The sequence below is a fragment of the Phragmites australis genome, chromosome 7, assembly GCF_958298935.1.
Source record: "Phragmites australis chromosome 7, lpPhrAust1.1, whole genome shotgun sequence".
NCBI classification, from domain to species: Eukaryota; Viridiplantae; Streptophyta; class Magnoliopsida; order Poales; family Poaceae; genus Phragmites; species Phragmites australis.
In genome coordinates this window covers 20,572,119-20,594,785 of record NC_084927.1, presented here as the reverse complement: position 1 = coordinate 20,594,785, position 22,667 = coordinate 20,572,119, and the positions used below count along the sequence as shown (strand labels likewise).

Sequence of the window (22,667 nt, the reverse complement as noted above, 5' to 3'; positions counted from 1 at the left end):
CATGAGAGGATCAGTGCGCTGGCTCAATTGCTCTTGCCTACCCTTCTTCACCGTTTCATTCATGGTATCCAGAGCCACAATCCAATTCTGAGCTTTCGCCATGGCCAGCAATCCTCAATCCACTGCTACTAATAGCTCCGCATCTGCTCCAATTCAATCCGGCCTACTACCCACACCATCGTTTAATCATAAGATCCATGTGAAGCTCACACAGGACAACTACCTGCTGTGGAAAACGCAGTTGCTTCCATATCTGAGAAGCCAAGGCTTGCTCGGTTATGTCGACGGATCAATCGTGCGCCTAAGTCAGACCGTCTTCATTCTTCTTGAAGAAGGTGGTGGCAGCTCTCGGCGCATCGCTGTCAACCCCAAGTTCACGACATGGTACCATCAAGACCAACTTGTCCCGAGTGCGATCCTCTCCTCTCTTACTGAGGAAGTGCTCGGACATGTCGTCAGCATATCAACATCCCACTTTGCATGGCGCGCTCTTGAGAAGATGTTCGCGTCAAGTTCACGTGCTCGTGTGATGCAAATTCGGATGCAACTCTCCACTTTCCAGAAAAAAGGACATGAGCATTGCGGATTACTTCCGCAAGATGAAGTGCTTTGCCGACACTCTTTCTACCATTGGCAAGCCCTTCGAGGAAGAAGAATTGGTCGCCTACATGTTGTGCGGCCTCGGCAATGTGTACAACGCTCTTGTGACCAGCATCACCACGCGTGCAGACTCATATACCATCAATGATGTCTACGCCCAAATGTTGAGCTTCGAGATGAGGTTTGAACAGAACAACCTCGATGTCCATGTGTAAGCCAACAATGCCAGCAGGAACACCCAAGAGCGTGGAGCTAGTCGTGGTGGCCGTGGGCGTAGCCGTGGTGGTAACTGATCCTCTAGTGGGCGTGGTGGGCACTTTGGCCAAGGAGGATAGAACAACCAAAGAAGATCCTTAGATGTGCAGTGCCAGGTGTGTCACAAGCCTGGCCACGATGCCTTTCGCTGTTGGTATCGTTTTGATCACAGTTATCAAGCTGATGACACAACCAAAGTTGTTGTTGTTGCCATAACCAGATATGTCATCGACCCCAATTGGTATGTTGACACAGGCGCAACTAACCACATTATGCATGATCTGGAGCGTCTGACAACTAGAGAACACTACGGTGGCGGAGAATAGATTCAAGTCATTACCGGTTCAAATCATCCTCTTTACCTGAATCATGTCTTACATGCTCCTAAAATACACAAACATTTTCTATATGTCCGTAAACTAGCCACTGACAACAAATCGTTCATTGAATTTCACCCCAATTCATTCTTTGTTAAGGATCAAGCCACAAAGGCAGTTCTGCTCAAAGGAAGCTATAAGAACGGCCTTGACATGCTTCCTCGTAAAAGACATGTCCAAGCTCTTCTTTCAGCTAAAATTACTCAAGAATAGTGGCATCGACGATTGGGTAAGCCATCTTCTACAATAATCCTTATAATTTTGCAAAACAATAACATTGTTGTAGCTGAAAATAAATCTTCTCCTTTGATTTGTGATTCTTGTCGGCAAGGGAAAGCTCATCAGCTGCCCTTTGATCACTCCTCTCATGTTTCATCTTCTCCATTGGAAATTGTCCATACTGATGTTTGGGGGCCAGCCCATCCATCAATCAATAATTCTAAGTATTATGTGTCTTTTGTTGATGACTACAGCAATTTTTTTGGATTTATTTTCTGAAATGTAAATCTGAAGTTGAATCAGTGTTTCTTCAGTTCCAAAACACATGTAGAGACACTTATGAAGTCTAAGATTCATGTTGTTCTGTCCAATTGGAGGGGGAGGGGGAGAATATAATCGACTTCACAGCTATTTTAACATGTTAGGAATATCTCATTGCATTTCTTGCCCTCATACACACCAACAGAACAGTATTGTCGAACGAAAACATAGACATGTCATTGAAACATGCCTTACTCTTCTTGCCCAAACTCATATGCCTCTTCGATTCTTGGATGAGGCTTTCCAAATAGCATGTCATCTGATTAATAGAATGCCTAATTGAACTATTAATCATGACACACCAATAAACAAATTATTGAATATCAATCCTGATTATGCTCCCCTTAGTGTCTTCGGTTGTACCTGTTGGCCCAATCTCCGAGCATACAACACTAGAAAGTTCAATTTCATAACCAAACAATGTGATTTTCTAGGCTACAGTTCATCCCATAGAGGCTACCAATGCTTTGATAAATCCAATGGTAGTGATGTTGTTTTTGATGAAGCACAATATCCTTTTGCTATTCAGTTTGACTCAGAAACACACACATTGAGGAACTCTCATCATCCCATGCTTTTGCCTGTTTTGCACAAAACAAGTCTCTGTCAAGAACATGACCTCCTAAGTACTAATTCTTTTGAACCAGTAGTGAGTGAATCTCCCATGAGCACTGGTCCCAGTGAGTATGTATCTAATGCTAACAGTGTTAATGCTAGCACCCCTCCTGCAGATGTTTCAGGAAGCAGTCCTATTCAGGCAGTAGACAACATGTACATGGAAATGATGATCAAGCTGAAGGTGATCCAACTGAAGCATCTAGATGCCATCCCATGCGTACTCGACTTTGTGACAACATATCAAAGCCAAAAGAATTTACGGATGGCACTGAGAGGTATTCAGAACATGCATATGGCTTTGCCGACTCTGTGACTTAATAGAATCCGATAATAGCCTTGTCTGCTGTTTCTGAGCTCGTCACCTTGCAAGAAGCAATGTCACATCCAGGTTGGAAGCAAGCCATGGATGTTGAGTACTCAACATTGATGAAAAATGAGACTTGGGATCTTTTTCCTCCCAAGAAAGGTATAAATTTAATTGATAGTTTATAAGGTTAAGAGAAGGTCTGATAGCTCAATTGAGAGACTCAAAGCTCAGCTAGTGGCTAAAGGTTTCAAACAACAGTATGTGGTTGATTACCTTGACACATTTTGTCCAGTTGTTAAACCCACAATAATCAGGATAATCCTTTCATTGGCAATCTCCAAAGGCTGGGCTCTCCATCAGATAGATATTGAAAATGCCTTTCTTCATGGCTTTTTGGAGGAGGTGGTATATATGAAACAACCTCCCGGGTATGATGTCCAGATCAGCCATCACACATATGTTGACTAAAGAAAGCACTTTATGGGCTCAAACAAGCTCCCCGAGCTTGGCATTCTCGACTGACCAGTAAGCTGTAGGAACTGGGGTTCAAATCTTCAAGGCTGATGCTTCCTTGTTCATTTTCAGTCAAGGTGGAGTCACAATCTTTATGCTCATTTATGTGGATGATATTATTACTGTGAGCTCATCCTCTGTAGCCACAAAGAGATTGATTCTACAACTTATGAGCAACTTGGCTGTCAAGGATTTGGTCCCTTAGACTATTTTCTAGGCAATGAAGTCAAGCAAGGAAGTGCGGGTCTCATAATGTCTCAAAAGTGGTATATACTTGATTTGCTGAAAAGAGCACATATGTAAAGGTGTAAACCAATATCTACACCCATGGCATTCCGGGATTTCCAGAGATCAAGGAGTACTTCTGAATGAACAACACAAGTTTCAGTATAGAAGCATTTTGGGGGGGGGGGGGGACCTCCAATATTTAACAATAACTCGACCATATTTGTCATGCCTTCAATAGAGTTTGTCAGTACATTCAATCTCCAAGAGATATGCATTGCGTTGCAGTTAAATGCATACTTTGGTATATAAGGGGACTCTTGATCACGGCCTGCGTATTCACTCAACTCACCATCCGCACCATTTTTGACACTGACTGAGCTGGTTGCCTTGACGATGATGGTCAACCAGTGGATTTGTTGTGTTCCTAGGATTGAATTTGGTGTCTTGGATCTCTCGCAAATAAGCTACTGTCTCACGGTCAAGCACTTAAGCTGAGTATAAGGCGATAGCTATATAGCTAATGTGATAGAAAAATCATTTGGATCCAGTCACTGTTGAAGGAACTTGGTGTTTCTCTGTATAAACATCTATTGTTGTGGTGTGATAACATTGGAGTAACCTATCTCACTACCAACCCTATGTTTCACGTTCACACAAAGCATATTGAAGTAGATTTTCATTTTGTTCATGAGCAGGTGGCACGCAAAGCTCTAGAAGTGTGGTTCATCTCATCAAAAGATCAGGTAGCTGACATTTTCACCAAGTCATTGTCAAGAGAGCCATTCAGTGCCATTTGTCACAATCTCAACATGAAGAGATCATGTTGTGATTGGGGGGGGGGGGGGGAGGGCTGTTAAGATATGCATTGTGCTCGGTCTTCAGTACGTTGACAGCGGTCAGGCTAATTCAGAGTTCACTACGTAAAAAAAGTTCATTAGTGATGAATGATAATCGCCATTAGTGTTGGGCTCTGCACCCGTCACCTCGAATGCATTACTAATAAGAGGTCATTAATGATGGGTTATGACCTGTTACTAATGAGGTTATTAGTAATGGATCATAACCGTTACCCGTTACTAGTGTTCAGCCATTAGTGAGGGGTCGTAACCGTCACCCGTCACTAATAACTGAATATTAGTGACGGGTCGTAATCTTGACCCATCACTAATGACTGAAGAATGTTTTAAAAAAATTTCACCCGAGCCATCCCCGCAGAGGCCCATCGCTTATGCCCCACAAGCCAAGCTATTTTTCACACTGTTTCCAATCTGTGTTCCATGTGAATTGAACCCGCAACCTCCCCTCGCATGTAGCCCACTTTCCACCTCATCTATCATGTAGTTGTAATAGAAACCAGATATTTTATTATTTTAACATTTTTTGCCAAAGGTCATTAGTGATGTGTTATAACCACGACCCTCCACTAATAATTGATTTTTGTAAAATTTCATTGAGGGTTATAATTTACATATAAAAAATTTCTTCATCCAAATTTGTATTAATATTTTATGAATTTCTGAATATCTTATGCGGACATCTAAAGAAAAAGTTACATCCGTTTCTTCCCACTATGTCGGGTTCAGCAAAATTTTCGAGGTCAAATTTGGCCTATAAGATTGAGTTCTTGACTCATGAGGTCTCTGTACCATTTTCAGAACGCGTGTTTATGTCCATAGTCGTCACCCCTTACATCAAACTTGAGCAAAAATGTACAATGATTCCTATTCTAATGTTGCTGAGGTGAGAAAAAATAAGAAAAAAATAATTGTGAATATTGTCCTTAGTGACAAGTCATAATTTGATCCATCACTAATGATTGATCTAGGATAACCCGTCATTATTGAAGATAATTAGTGATGAGTCACAACTTGAGCTGTTACTATTATCATTAGAGACGGGTCCTGTTATAACCTGTTACTAATGAGTCTTTAGTGATGGATCTCAACGATATGTCACTAATTTTGTTTCTTCTTTGTCTATTTTTTATGTAGTGGTTCAGAAGTTCAGCATGCACGACTGACTCTGGTGACTTGTTTAGTTAGCTAGATGTTAGTGGATCAGCTGAATTGTAGTCATGTTCTCCTTCCATTTCGGATCATGGATTCATGTATTATGTAATTGATCTATTTAATGGAATGATCCCGAGAGGATCAGTGCGCTGGCTCAATTGCTCTTGCCTATCCTTCACCATTTCTTTCAGCTGGCAGTCGGAGAGTGAGACTGACTCGACTCGCCGGCTGGCGACTGACGTTGCCAATGTCGATTCACTCTCCTCACCGATTGTATGAACACCTCACAGCACTAGCTCTGGAATTGGTTCAGATGATTCACTCAGCGCTCAACTCTAATAAGAATTCGACAACAGAAGACAGCTACAGCGAGACTGAATATTAGACTCTAAACCCAAGCAAATTTTGTGCTGCTCTCCATTTTCCCGCAGAGTTTTCTGGACTCTATTAAATAGACAAATGAACAAACGAATAAATGGGCCATTTGCCCGATTCTTCAGCCACGAGCTCTGACTTCGTGCCATCCCACAAGCCGAGTCTCACGGCAATACTAACAGCAACCGAAAAATGCTAACTGACTGAAACTAACTGCGACCTATACTGTGTCCTGCATTAGACTGAGTTTTTTTACTTTATTTGACACAATGACATGATTAAATATCCTAACAAATCCTCCCCTAATCATGGCATGTTCACATCCACCACGCCCAATCTTTGTCGCAGCTCTGTGAACTTCACCCGCCCAAGGGATTTCGTCAGAATATCAGCTACCTGTTCCTCCGTTCGAACATGATCGATGTTCATTCTTTCTTCACTGACACATTCACGGATGAAATGGAATTGTGTGTCAATGTGTTTGTTGCGTCCATGATGTACTGGATTCTTGCACAGCTCCAGAGCTGATTTGTTATCCACAAACAACTGAAACTTCCTTGGATTGTCTCCTGTCAGCTCTCCAATCAACCTGCTAAGCCATATTCCTTGACATGCTGTTGTGGCTGCTGCTATATATTCCGCCTCACATGAAGAAAGGGCAACAACTTTCTGTTTTTGTGAAGTCCAGGTAATTAGACTTTCACCGAGGAAATATACCATTCCAGAAGTACTCCTTCTATCAACTGCATCTCCAGCAAAATCACTATCTGAATATCCAATCAGTTCTATCTTTGTCCTTCCAGTATATTTGTAGCAACAACCAAAACTCAATGTACCACTCACATACCTGAGCAGATGTTTCACAGCTGCCATGTGCTGCATTGTTGGAGACTCCATGAACCGACTGACCAACCTAACAGCAAAAGCTATGTCAGCCCTTGTATTTACCAAATATCTTAAGCTCCCCACAATGCTTCTATACTCAGTGGTATCCACTGCAGTTCCTCCTTCATCCTTGGACAGCTTGAGCTTGTTTTCCATCGGTGTTGCACATGGGTTGCATCCTACCAGGCCGGCTAATTCCACGAGCTTGCGTGCATAACTGCTTTGACACAGTGTGATCCTTTTGAGTTCCTGCTTCACTTCAATCCCAAGATAGTAAGCCAACAATCCAAGATCACTCATTTTGAAGATATTCCTCATCTGCTGCTTGAATTCTTCGATGGTGTCAGTTGCAGCGCCGGTGATGATGAGATCATCCACATACACTCCTACCAGCAGCAATTGATCACCATGTGCTCTTCTATACACTGCATGCTCCAGTGGACTGCGCCTGAAGCCGAGTTGGTGCAGTGCGTCATCGAGTTTGGCATTCCACGCACGCGGCGCCTGCCTCAATCCATACAGCGCCTTGTGCAAACGGTACACCATGTGCTCGCGATTGGGGTTGATGAAGCCAGGAACTTGCTGAACATATACCTCCTCCGTGAGGTCTCCGTTGAGGAAGGCCGACTTCACGTCCATATGATGGACTTCCCAGCTGGCGTGCGCCGCCAATGCGATCAGTACACGGACAGTTTCCATGCGAGCCACCGGCGCGAACACCTCGTCGAAGTCAACTCCTTGCCTCTGGGCAAATCCTTTAGCGACCAAGCGCGCCTTGTACTTCACCACCTGCCCCTGGGGATTCTTCTTGAGCTTAAATACCCATTTGAGTCCAATCGCTCGGTGTCCTGCTGGGAGGCATACAAGTTCCCAGGTCTTGTTTTCCTCAATGGCGTGCAGTTCATCCTCCATGGCTCTCCTCCAGCTTTCTTGCTTGAGGGCCTGATCCACATCCGTCGGTTCTTCAGCTGCAAACATGCACAGGCCAGTGAACTCCAGGTCGCGCGCCTCTGGAGCGTCGATGATGTTTTGAATGGTGCGGAACCGGAGTGGCACTCCTTCAGTGTCGAGTGTCTGTCCCAATGGCGGCGTCGCCCATTCGACTCTGGTGATCGGACCTTCCGGTGTGCGATCAGAGCCTCCCACCGGTGCTTCAGTCGTGCGTACCTCTGACCCTTCTGTGCTCCGGAATCCCTCCGAGACACGGCCTTCTCCTGTAGAGGCAGTGCTTGCGTCATATACGGTAGAGTGCTCGATGACGAATGTGTCAGGGTAGTGTTCGACGGATCTTGCCGCTTGAGTTGCCGCCCAATCCCACGGCCTGTCCTCTTCAAAAATCACATCTCGCGTGATGTGAAGCTTCTTCTCCTTTGGATCATAGACCCTGTACGCCTTGCTCCCGTCTTCATAACCAACGAACACCATTGGCGCCGATCGATCCGAGAGCTTGGAGATACCGGGGCCGACCTTCTTTACATGGGCGATGCAACCAAAAGTCCTGAAATAGGACACGTTTGGTCGCCGCCCGTACCAAGTTTCATATGGTGTCTTCTCCTTCAGACTTCTCGTTGGTGAGCGGTTCAGGATATGCACCGCAGTCTTTACGGCCTCCGCCAAGAACATGGCTGGCACCGCCATGCTTTTGAGCAACGCACGAGCCATCTCAACGACGGTCTGATTCCGCCGCTCGACAACTCCATTTTGCTGCGGTGAGTACGGCGCCGTCGTGTACCTCCGAATGCCTTGTTCACCACACCACGTGTCGAACTCCGATGAGTTGAATTCTCCACCTCGATCGGTTCTGAACGCCTTCAACTTCACCTCCCGATTGGTTTCTGCAAGTGCTCTGATCTTGCGAAAGTACTTGAAGGCTTCATCTTTACTCTGCAGTATTTCGGCCCACATGTACCTGCTGCAACCGTCGATGATCAGCATGAAGTACTTACTGCCGCGCGGAGTCGCAGGAGAAATCGGTCCGCACAGGTCGCCATGCACGAGCTCCAGTAGACGTTCTGCGCGATAGGCCGATGCTTGCGGGAATGGGCTTCTGTGTTGTTTGGCGAGTATGCAGCTGTCACAGACCTGCTCGAGCTGGTTGATAGGAGGCACGCCATCGACCATCTTCTTAGCGATGAGATCATGCATTGCCCGAAAATGGAGGTGGCCGAAACGCGCATGCCATCGCCATGCGACATCATCGGCTTTCGCGAGCAAGCACACGGGTTCGGCGATGTTCAGCTTGAGGACATACAGGCGATTGCTTGATCGCCTGACTTGCATCAGCAGTAGGCGCGCCGTGTCGAAGATGGTGAGCACACCGTCCTTGATGACCACCTTGCAGCCATTCTCGTCGAGTTGACCCAAGCTCACGATGTTGCTACGCAGGCGAGGGATGAAATACACATCTGTAAGCACACGGTGTTCAGCATTCTTGTAGTTGAACACGACGGCGCCTCGCCCTTTGATTTCCACCAGCGATCCGTCACCAAACTTGACCGTGCCCTTCACGGATTCGTCGAGCGACGTGAGCATGGCACGATTGCTTGTCATGTGGTTACTAGCAGCGGTGTCCAGGTACCACAAGTCGGGGTTGCCGTCGCGTGGAATCACCTTCTCTTCGTTGAGGAATACATGCTCTGTCGCGGCAACAATGTTCTGAACACGCTCGGCCATGAGGAGCGCGGGCTGATCATCCTGCACCTCAGCTAGATTTACCTCCTCCTTGCGCTCGCGTTATTGCTTGCTGCGACAATCACGTGCCCAGTGCCCATATTTCCCGCAATTGCGACACTTGTCGCGCGAGAGATCTCGCACACCGCCCTTCTTGTCGCGCGAGCCCTCGCATCTGCGCATCGACGACTTGCCGCCGTGCCACTGTCCACGACCCGATCTGGGGCCGCCAGAGGTCTCCTCTCCAGCTTGGCGCTGCTTCTGGCGCGCCTGCCACTCCTCCTCAGTAAGCAATAGTTTTCCTCCGGTGTTGGAGCCTGTCGCAACGTCAGCACCATGTCGCTCTTCTACTGCTTTGAGCCGGCCCGCGAGTTCCTCCACAGAAAGCGTTTCCAGATCGAGTAAGGTTTCGATCGAGAGCGCAATTTGGGAGAACTTCGGTGGGACAGCCTGCAGGAAGCGTCGCACGACCATCTCGTCATCGTGCGGGTCACCTGAGGTCGTCAATTGGTTTGCCAGACCAGTGATCCTCATCGTGAAGTCGTCTACGGTCTCCCCGTTGCGAAACGTGAGAGCGTCGAACTCCCGGCGTAGCGTCTGTGCCTTTGCCCTGCGGACACGATCAACCCCAACATACATGGTCTTGATCGCCTCCCAGGCCAGCTTTGCACTGCTCTTCCCGGCGAGATTTCCCACCATTTCTGGTGGAACAGCTCGAAGGATGGCCTCCAGGGCCAGCCGGTCTTCATGGAAGTCGATCGTGCCGAAGTTCACCGCCTCCCATAGACCACGAGCTTGAAGCATTACCTTCATGAGTGCTGCCCAGTCGGTGTAGTTTGTACGTGTGAGGGTGGGGTAGTTCACCGTTCCTCCGATCTCCCGGACCACCTTGTGTACCAACAGGCCGCGGTCACCGCCGCCTCCGCTGCCTTCTCCGGCAGAAAACCTGGGACGAGTGGATGTCGGTGATACTGAACGCGCTCCCCTCGGCATTGCTGATCAAACTGGCCTGGCTCTGATGCCACTTGACGTTGCCAATGTCGATTCACTCTCCTCACCGATCGTATGAACACCTCACAGCACTAGCTCTGGAATTGGTTCAGATGCTTCACTCAGTGCTCAACTCTGATAAGAATTCGACAACAGAAGACAGCTACAGCGAGACTGTATTAGACTCTAAACCCAAGCAAATTTTGTGCTGCTCTCCATTTTCCCGCAGCGTTTTCTGGACTCTATTAAATAGACAAATGAACAAACGAATACATGGGCCATTTGCCCGATTCTTCAGCCACGAGCTCTGACTTCGGGCCATCCCACAAGCCGAGTCTCACGACAATACTAACAGCAATCGAAAAATGCTAACTGACTGAAACTAACTACGACCTATACTGTGTCCTGCATTGGACTGAGTTTTTTTACTTTATTTGACACAATGACATGATTAAATATCCTAACAAATCCTCCCCTAATCATGGCATGTTCACATCCACCACGCCCAATCACATGAGCGGCTAGATCAAAGAGCGGGGGGCGTGGCACACATGGACATGGATCTGTACCGATCACGACCGTCATGCTGGGCAGTAGCATAGCCCGTGCCATGCATGCCATTCCGTGACGCACCGGCAGCGCAAGGTCCGCAACCCCGCCTCATAAACACGAAGCGTGCTCTCGTCGTAGCCTACTAAGAGCCCAGGCTGGGCAAGAAACCAGAGGAGCCGGCACCATGCTGCCGCGCTCACTGCACCCGTGGATCGGCTCGTCGTGCAGGGGCAATACAAGGCTAGCTGCGCCCGTGTGGAGTAATTGCTGACGGATCACGCCATTCCTGTGCGCTCGTCGGCGTACGCATCAATCCTTGTCCTCGGCGGCAGTCGCTGCACATGCGTCTGCTTGCAGCTAGCGTATCTCATCCGCGGGGGATGGATGGTGTTGGACCTGTTGGTGTTGGTGCCAGTGCCACCGACTGACCCGCCCGATCCTTGTCACGGCGCGCAGCGCATGTGCATTGCTGTCCGTCACGCACCACGACATGCTTGGCCCGTTGGATGCGAGAACCAGCTGCGTATGCGTGCAAGGCTCACCAGACCATGCATGCAACCATGCATGTGATGTGACCCCACTGTGCAAGGGATGGGAGATCGATGTACATGCGGTATTAGTAAGCTCGCACTAGCTTTTGCATGTGCGGTCTTGTGCATGAGATGCAGCGATTGGCTCCCTAGTCGTACGAGCTCTCATCGATAGTGCAGTGCATGGATGCAAATGCATGCATGGCCTGTGTAAGATCCAAATAGACCAGTAGAGAGGAGGAATAGATATTTTATATATTTTTTGTGAAATAGATGATTTATTTATTATTCACTTAACGTTTTTTTTATGAATGTACAAATAAAAACATAAACTTTAAGCGACAAAGCGAGAAAAAAGTTAACAAAACGATTCCACGAATGAAATATGAACTATATACTCTATTTAAGATTATTTCATATATCTTTAAGCATATAAACTTAAAACTTGAACGAAGAATAAAACAAAAAGACAATAACCGAAATAAGCAACTCTCAAAGGTAATGATCTAGAGATAAGAGGATTCAAGACTCTCTCAAATACATGATTATATAAACATTTATGCCTCTAGCAATAAGAAGAATAACTCTCCAAGGTTAAAAAATCGTAGCTGCAAAAACAAAAATCAACAAGAAAATAAAAAAACACCAAAGGCAAGAGAACCAAAAGAAAAAGAGGCCAGTCTAGAAGGAGATGAACACAAAGTCATGCGAGAAAATAAACTTCATTAAGCACAGAGGCTAGTCCTATTTTCGATAGATTATAAAGTTGTTTATCTCACAAAACCTCTAGCCTATTACAAAGACTAAGTCTATACACTCATCTCCTCCAAAACCTATCACTAGGTTTTTAAATGGCGTGCTCAAGACTTTCCCACAGCTTTACCCTTGTATTTATAGCCTTTGTGAGTTTTCTTAGCCCTTAAGTTTCCTTATTCTCAAAATATCCTTCATTGGTAGTGCACTTCTACCTACCACCGAGGCATTTCGGTCTAGATTTTGCTCTTTCCATCAAAAAGCCATGACTTCTTCATGACTTAGCTTCACCTCGACGCAGGCTTCGTGATGATGCCACATGACCCTCTAGTCCTCTCACGGTTTTGTGGCCAAACCGTGAAATCCTAGCACACTTCTCAAAGCATGACTAGCAACCACTTGCTTTGTCTGAAGCAAACACTCTGATGTCGACACGTGTACTCTGTCTTGCGATCTTGACCGTCAGTAAATCTCTTCCGCTCTTGATTCTTGGGCCGGCTTGACTCTTGCACCGTCATCCCCTTCGTTTGACTTTGTCAACACACCATCTTCATTTGTCTCCATCCATGCTTTGCTTGACCTCCACGTGTACCACTAGGATCACTCTTGACTTTGCCCTACCTCCTTTATCATCCGGCGCCAAGCGTCAAGCCTCCTGCTTGGCCCTGATCATCTCGTCATTGACTGCCGAGTCGCTTCCATTTCCTGCACACCAGGAAACAAGCAAATATATTTCTCCTACTCCAAACTACGTCTAGGTTAGCTCAAAACAAAAAATTCTTAGTTCAAAGCACATTCTGCAAAACTGGAGAACACTGGATGTTCCGGTGTGTTTTGTTCCTGAACACCATATCATCTGGTGAGCTCAGATTCATTTTGCGCCCAAAAAAATGCTTTCTGCAAGAAAAGGTCCGGCACAAGCTTCCTGTGTTAACCCTTTAGTCACTGGAATGTACGATGAGTTTAATTCCAGCTAATCAATGACTGGCAACGTCTTTGCAAGAATTAGTTCGGTGTACCCTCCGGTATTCACAAACACTAACACCACACTATCCGGTGGCTACTTCAGTTTGGCACCAAACTCAAATTTCAAACTTTGCCGTGCACTGAACAATACTTCGGCACTCACTGATGGAACTACCAGATCATCCGATAGGTTGAACTTTATTTTCCTCCAAAAGATTCCTTCTCTACAGGAAATATTCCGGTGTACTCTTGTAGTCCATACTGGACTATCCAGGGCATCATTTAGATTTCTTCTCAGAGGCAAAAATACTCCGGCGTTCTTGTTAGCACAACACCGGACCATCCGAGCAAGCTAACTTTGCAGATACCGGATGTTTCGATGAGTTCATTTTTTTTGGACTCAGAAACAAACACACCCATTTTCTCCAACTCAAGTTAGTCATGAATAAAAATAAGTATCAACAAACACATGCTAACCATGTTGAACCCAACTCAAACGTTGTCAATGTCTCATCATAATAAAACCAAGGCATATCTCAACTTGGTTTCTGAATCTCCCCCTTGATGAGTCTATTGATAGCACACATGAAGATCAAAGAAAGAGTTGAAGCATGATAAGAAATAAGCATATCTAAGTGATCCAAAAGCTAAAGAGAAGAAAGAACATGATCACTTAGCATAAAAAGGAAATGAAAAAAGCCCAAAGTTGAAAAGAAACTCCCCCTTGACAAAAGCCTTGAATTTTCTCGCCCATGCTACCATGATATCTTCTATTTCTCACTCTTGTTAGCAATGGATTCATCATGAATGCAAAAAGGGTACACATGAATGCAAAATATCCCCCTTTCTTATATAGTTTCGCCTATTTTACACCCCCCCCCTTTAGTAATGCAAAAGATATGCAAATGCGATGCAAACGTACCAAGCTTTATATATAGATCACAAAGTATTTGCAAGGACTAGATATGTCAAAGCACTATAAGGAGTAAACAATATAACTCAAAGGCGCACAAAGTCTCAAAGTGATTCCATGTCACAAGCACCGGGAATGAAGCAGATTTTGATCATGTCATCCAATTATCCAAAAGATATCACCACTAAAGCATCTACAGTTTCATGATCAGTGCAAATATTAGGGTAAATAGTGCTATGTCAAGTTCAAACTAGGCAACCAAGTTCAACTCGATGGGCTATGCAAATACCCACATATCAATTTAAGCCTTATTTTAACAAGATAAAAAATAACATTCTTAGCACATTACAAAAATACAAGTTAAATTTATCATTTGATCATTTTTTATCCTCAAGTGAACTTTAGCAACCAGGGGTTCACTTCTTTAGCAAACCACATGAAGCATTAAGCTACCGTATTGGATTCAATTTTAGCTCAAAATTTGATCATTCATTTGATTAACTTAACATAGGATTAAGAGATGTAATTTTTCACAAAGCCAAGACCAGTTGTGCCTTTGCGACACAAAAGAGCATATGTTCTCCTAAGTGTTAGTCATAGGCTAAACATCTACATAGACAAAGGTCAAACACCCCAAATCGCTGAACTGAACAAAACGGCCTAGCACAAGCTTTTCACAGAACTATCACTAATTTAAGCATTGATCAAGCTAAAACAAACACTCAAGGGTGACAACGCGATTACATTCATGTTCCAAGTCCATTATTAGAAAATACAATCTAGCTCAACAAATTTCATGTCATGTCTCAAAAAGAGTCTAACCTTGCATAATTTGTCATATATTTACTACATCTAGCACAAATTCACAACTAGTACAAGAACGTGCAATGAACATATAAGTGAAGCTTAACTACTATGAATATCTTACAAAATACGATGTAAATATAAATGCAAAAAGAGTAAGATAGAGTACGCACAAAAATAACTTCCCCTCATACAATGCCATAGGAATGGCACATAGCAAGCTCTCCCCTCAAATATGCAAATCTAGTAGCATCGAGAGACTTGGTGAAGATGTCGGCTAGTTGGTATTGGATATCAATGTATTTCAAGTCAATGTCCCCATTCTCATTATGATCTCTCAAGAAGTGAAATATCACATCTATGTGTTTGGTACTGGAATGCTGGACTGGGTTATTGGCTAGGCTTATGGCACTCATGTTGTCACACAAAAGTGGCACACTCTTAAAATCCAACCCAAAGCCCCTCAGGGTAGCAACCATTCACAAAATCTATAAGCAACAGCTAGCAATAATTACACATTCAGCTTTAGTAGTAGATTGCGCAATGCTAGACAGCTTGCAAAAAGACCAACGCATGAGAAGTACCCGTCTATGATAATGACAAAACCCCTCTGGAAGTGGTGGGACGCTCTTAGTACATATGGTTCTTGTTGGAAACCGTATATATTAATATTACAGATGGATCTAATTACGAGCCGTTTGTAATAAAACCAATATCACAGACGACATCAAATTGGAGTCATCTGTAATGTTAATACAGGCAGCTCGGAGCCGTCTGTGATAAAAAGGATATCACAGACGGCTCCAAACAGGAACCGTCCGTATAATAAATACAGACGGCTCATATTTGAAGCCGTCTGAGAAAATGGCCGGGGGAGGTGGGACACTTATTACAGACGGCTTCAAACATGAAGCCGTTTATACTATTACAACAGCACATCATCCCCTACCTCCAGATCGAAGCAGATCAGTATAAATTTCCTATAGGTAATCTCATGAAGGGTAGTCTGATATATATTAAAAACTGACTCATCCATTTCATACTTGCGGATATCATAAAGGATATCAGCGATTTTTATGATCTCAAAAACTTTGTGACTTTGTAATGTTGCGAGGCTTTGTAATATTGACTTTATGATATTGAATAAAGATATTCGATTTACAAAGTGTATGGAGTTTGAATGCAAAGAATCTGTTGTGTGTATGACATGCTGTTGCGTGTATTTTATTGTTGATATATCAATTACATTCAGTAATATGTGGATTATGTACTGTATATATGACAGTACAGACAATTTTAGAAATACAACTATCTGTACAAATGCTTTTTATAACAACCTCTGTTATATAGTACAGACGGCTCGAAATTGGAATCGTATGTACTATCTCATAGTACAAACGGCTCCAATAATGAGTCATCTGTACTGTTACTATATTACAGACGGCTCAAAACTTCAAGTTGTCTGTGATATTACATAGTACAGGCGACTCGTAACTTTAAGCCATCTATGATATTCTGTAGTACCGATGGCTAGTGATTGGAGACGTCTGTACAAAAGTTTTGTACATATGATTCAAAACTCATCTATATAAATCTGATTTGTACAGACTCTTTTTCACAAATGATTTGAAAAACTATCCTGCACGGGGTTTCCAAACCGTCTGTAAAAATGATTTTTTCAGTAATACATGACTACATACACATATAACTTATAGATAGAGCTATAAAAAAACTTAAGACTCGCGAGCTATTCGAACTCAACTCGCTCTGAACTCGATTTGAGCTTGGCTGAGACCTTAGCAAGCCAAGCTCAAACCCAGTTATAAGCTCGACCAGATGTTTAGCTCAGATGAAACTCAGCTCAAGTTTCTATCAAGCCTAAGCTTGAGGCGAAAGACTTGCTTGAGCTCGGCTCGTTAACAGCTATAGTGGGCATTCGGCTTGTAGCGTAAGGATCTGTTCGTTGAACGCCTGGTCTAGGCTCCAGCGCGCTCGTCACCATGGCCATGCAAGCTGGCGCCGTGAGAAACCATCGAGCACGCGGATGCGGCCAGCGCGGGCCTTGAAGTTGGCAAGGACAAACTGCGTGTGCAGTGGATGCAATAAGTGGTTAAAGTGAGTGTTCGTGCTACAGTTATATCTTTAATTTTATTTGAACATGTGCGAGGACATAACTGGTGTGTAGATGTGTGTATATTGTGTACGGATCCAACTTTTACTTAAAAAGTTCCAGCGCCCTGCAGCCTGACGCACACTCGGACAAGACAATTAGGGTGTGTTTGGTTTTTTTAACGAAGTTTTGTAGAGTTGTATCATATAAGTAGTTTAAGAGGCGGTAAATTAATTGAAATTATATTTGTTGAAAAGAATAGTATTTAGTTGATCATATCTGTCTAGATTGGTTGAGCTGAGGTTTTGTTCAATTGACTGAATCTGATGCTACATAAGTGAAGTTAAAGTTATAATTAATTATTTGTATAAATATGATTTTATGATACTAACAAGTGGACTTATCTATATGGTTGGATGCATAATACTTTCGTAAGAATGATTTTGTGATAAAAAAGTGGAGCTACTTATATTAATGGGTGCCGCTTGTATCTATCGAGCTAAGCTGTAAAGTCAGGATGATACTATATATTTACATATATCGAGCTAGACTAAAACAATAAATATAAATAATTAAATATATTTATTATTAAGATTATACGTGTATACCGAACATACTAAATGATACTATTCAGCTAACCAAACTTACCCTTCAAACACAGTGACGCGAGGCACGCTGGGAGGACGTACGTTAGTTACTCGTTACAGAGCGCTGTTGCCTGGTTGGTGCTTTGTTCGTGGACGTGTTCTGATCCGAAAAGATGCTGTATGCTGCACGTGGGTGACAGGATCGGAGGCTACCTGCAAGTATTAACCTGATCCATCGTATATATGGGAAGAGGCGCATGTACCGTCTCTTAACTCGTTTCCAAATTTGCCAACCGATGTCATCGAACATGATCGATCCGGTTCTGCAGGGCATCTCGAATCCTTGAACACTCGCTTGGCGTTTTCAGAGGCGTGGCATTACGACTTTGAAAACCCATTCCAGGCCGAAACCGCACGGCGGCGTCTAGAAAATTGTTTGGTTGCCATGGTTCGGCATTTCAGAGTGAAGTTTCCAGCGGGGAGGACGGCGTTTCACTGCTCGATCCAATCTCGCGTGCGCAGACTTTGACTGGCCAGCCGTCGGTGCAATCCCTTTTTACTAGTGGCATGGAAACTTTTGGGTCCAGGTAATTATCGTCTAATCTGTGCAATTCAAGTCATGTCTAGCTTTTGAGTAGACCATTGGAGTACACGACGACACGGTTAAAAGTTAAAACAGGATTCGCTCAAAAAAAAAAGTTAAAACAGGAGTAACACGGAACCCTGCAATTTTTACCTATCCAGTTCCAACCATGTAACACAGAGTTTACGGTGCGAGTGGGCCACCCCCGTCATATCCATCCAGCTTACGTATGGCAATGGGCACGTTCCCCGGTTCCCAGCGGACAATTCCTCCATTAGGGGCCAAGCACAAGGCCACTGCGGCCCCCATTGGGGCTGTTATCGGCCCAAAACATCCCCTATCGGGTAGGCCGTGTTGGTCGAGGCTGTTCCACAGCCCCCGTGACCCCATTAGGCCCTGAGTTCATATGTGCAGTGCACATGTATAGACAACCCATCCCAGTATTCTAGACTCATGTTGTCTAGCCGAAGCCCAATGGAGGAGACTACTCCAAGGAAACCCTAAACGTTAACTCGAGGCTCGCAACCAGAATCAGAGTCACTGATGAAAGTATGGCCTAATTTTGTGAGAGGTAACGTGATATGTCGATTTGATGGAGTTTCGATATTGATGATCTAAAGACTCTAATCAGAACAAATCAAAAATTCTTACAACCATTATACCACTACTTTGGAATTATCAACCGTGCCGAACGTGATTGACCTCGCTAAGAAGGATTTTCCTACAAACGAATCGAGAACATAAACAAGAATACGGTAGATGCAATCTAAATATTGTTAATTGCTAATGAAGAACAGGAGTTTTGGTTCTACAAACCGAACCAGCGACGAAACTGTCTAAAATAGAATAATAAAGTACAACCCGAATTGTTCATGTTCATATAGCTAACTATATATATATATGATGACATCGTGCCTCTCTCGGACGATTGTGGCATGCACAAAACAAAATTCATAGTGTTGTCGGATCCACTGAAAAGATCGTCTCATATTCTTTCCATCCTGTATTTAAACACCACTGTAAGACTCCGTATGAAATATATATATGATCCGATTGTCACGCAGTTGTTTGTTTGAATCCAAATCAAATTCTGAGGCCGAGCTGACTTCTTACGGTTTTTCTTCCCACTCCGCTAACGAGTTTTGAGATGGGACTAAATCCATTGGAACATAGATGGAGTCCTCTTTACAGATTGTGTTCACACATCTCCATTTGATTTCGGATGAAAGAATTATTAATACTTTTATGTAGGCCTGTCGGCAGATTCTGAATTTGCTTCAGATTTCGAATCCGAGTTGGACATGGATTGTAATCTGAATTGGCTTGGCTTGTATGTGATTTGACGGCTTGTAAAAGGTTGGAGAAGCTTTCTAGTCTTATAACCAAGTTTGGCGAGGATAATGATCTTAAAATATACAATTCGTCAATATTGGACAAGAACATATTCTCATCCTAACATAAATAAAAGCTTCATAAACGAATTCACCTGTTGTTCCTCATGAGTGGTCGTATCCAGAGGTAGCGTGATCTCATCAGTCACTTCCAGAATCTTTCAATGAATCAGAAGCAATTGAAATAGATGATGAGGAGGAGATTGAAGTAGTAGAAGAGGAGGAAGATGGTGTCATACTTGGTTGAAAGAGAAAGGTCACTTCAGTTGTTTGGAAGGAGTTTATCGAGACCGGTTTAATAAACAAATCAATCTCATCTATGTGCTAAGTCCAGGAATCAATTTCAACACATAGTGACTTCATTGATTATAACCATTATAATATCCATATCTTAATCAAATTAAACTGACTTACAAAAGTGATCTTCAAAGGTCGAAAAACCAAATAAACTACAGCGAAACTAAATGAACTACGAAGACACTAATCATTTACGACTCTTCCCCATGCATTATCGACGTAGAAAACATCTTAGAACGATCCACCTTTAGGGTACTCCTCGATACCTTCTCTAACTGAGTGTTTAATGATAGCAAGAGTGAGCACATGTCGTACTCAGCAAGTTATGGAGGAAATGGTATGCATATGAATTCTTTAACAAGAATATAGCTAAATAACTCTTTTGCATAAACAATATTTAAGTAAAAACATTCAAAATACTATAATAATTAAGTGAATAATACACCACCTCAAGATTCCATCCATCTTGACCTAACCAACAACTTTCTAACACCTCAACCAAAGTTCCATCCACTAAGGCTGAACCCCTCAATCATGGTTCCCGCCACTATGACTCACTACCCTGAACTATGATTCCCATCATCACAGTTGACTAGACTAACTAAAATATCAAGTTATAATCATGGCAGGCTTTCAGTGCCGCTTGTGACCATGAGTACAGCTGAATATTCAGTTTTAACATTGCAGAGGTTGTACTTTACCCACAAGTCGTTTCTTCCCATTTTGCCAAGTATCTGTTGGCCGACGAAAAACTCTTACACACTACTGAGGTGTGCGCTAGGAATCCAGTATAAAGCCTTTACAATGCCCCTCTCAGCACATGTCTACCCGCTAAGGTTTCATCGCCGCGTGATTCCACCTCAATAACAGAATCCCACTCTTGCACCTTATGGATCTAAGGAAGTTCATCCCTTCCATTCCCCGTATCACTAAATGGTCTACACTATGTTAAGAGTAAAGCAAATTACTTGGCTAGACCCATCCCATACTAGATTTGTGGTTGTACTGTAAACACAAAAAGGTTACCACAGGAATCAGTTCTTAGCTTTGAGGAAGACTACCACTTTACTAACTGTACATCACATACCGATCATACCATATGCTTAAATCCCTATACCATGTTGCTACAAAAATTATTCCATCATATTTTATCATAGTGGCATAGGACTGTTATCATATTTATGGAACAATTATCATGACTTCCATCCCAAAGCAAGGCTAAGCATCATCTATCCTTCTATAATCAAAAACCATACTATGGCGACAAGGATGATAAGTAAAAACTAGGGTAAATCCTAACTCATGGGATTCCCAACATATTATTAGCATTCATGTTTGTAAAACAAAATGTTTGTAAAACTAGGATAAATATATTCAAAAGCACAACTTGTCTTCACTGAATTCAGTTGGGTCTTCGAAATCCTGATCCTGCAAACCTTCTAGCTCCTCCTGAACATTGGCGTCTACTTGCAACATACACAAAAAAAATAACACATAAACACCAAGATCCAAAAAGAACCAAATATCACTCAACATACATCATCACACACAAGATCACACATTTACAGACAGACCGACGAAAGAACGGGTCAAAACAGAGCTACGGTTAACAAGTTATAATTTCTCCAAAGATTAAACAGAACTAAAAGATTATCTCCAGATGAAATATGTTGCTAGGAATTTTCCAAAGACATATACAATTTTCTAGGATTTTTTCTAGAATTTTCTAGCATTTATTTAAATTATAAAATTATATAAAACTATTAAACAAAATTAAATAAACTTATAAAACATTATTAAACTTTATTAGAAATTAATTCCCTAATTATTATTATTAGAATTATTTTTACACTAGAAAACTATTTATTGTGTAATATATAGTAATTATGATGTCAGCAAAACAATTAAAACAAATAACAAGAAAAGCAACGCTGATTGGGCTACTGACTCGGCACTACATGCTGATGTGGCTTGCTGACTCGACATATGACATGGCGACCAGCTGACTGTGTTTATGTTGAACACATGGCACTCTACGGTCGGCTGGCAAATGGGTATGCAACAGATATAATTGTGGCCCTCAACTATGGATCAGACGGCTCACAACGCTTGGCTCTCGGCTCCGGTGGAACGGAAGGCAACGACGACTCTCCCGCGGTGGTGTACGACCAGAATCCCACTAGAACGACACTCTGGTGGTCTAAACTCGATGGCGAGCGACGAAAAAGAATCGGGGAGGCACAGGGAACTCACCGAGGGCACATGTCAGCGTCGGAGAGGCTCCAGAGAGGCTAGCGATGGCGAAGGGTGGCTTGATGCTTCGGAGCACGTCAGAGATGAACTCTGAGCATCGATTTATTGGCAAGGAGTTGAGGAAAAGGCTCAGGGTGTTCTGAGGAGGGAGTAGGGTCACTTACTTATAGGAGGGCGGCTCTCTTATCTCAAATTCTACTTGGATTTTGAAAAGGGCAGTGGCAGTGATCCAAACTTGGTTCTGAAGATTCAGACGTTCTCAGGCTTCTATCTTTTGGGCAAAAGCTCGTGTATAGCTCTGGGATTCTTCCTCCTTTTGTTGCCTGGCTTTTCTCTAGATCAATCCCACGAATTCGATTGGGATTTCGTACAGCTGGCAGACTCCCTCGCGAGTTCATCTCGGACCTGGCTCAAGCCTTGGCCTAATCGGCTCGGGCTCAAGTTTCTAGAAGCTCTAGTGAACTCGTCGGGCGGCTGGGCGATCGAACTCCGGCTCAGACATGGCGGCATCCTCACTATGATGGCCGACTGCTGCTGCTGCTCCTGTGCCGAGCAGAGAAG

The 22,667-nt window shown here is 43.7% G+C and overlaps 1 non-coding gene across 1 annotated transcript; it reads left to right on the top strand.

Moving 5' to 3' along the window:
- The first annotated feature begins 638 nt into the window (after positions 1-638).
- LOC133925679 (small nucleolar RNA Z247) lies at positions 639-777 on the top strand. Its single transcript, XR_009910953.1, has one exon. It is a non-coding gene; the product is annotated as a small nucleolar RNA Z247 (small nucleolar RNA).
- The last annotated feature ends 21,890 nt before the right edge of the window (positions 778-22,667 follow it).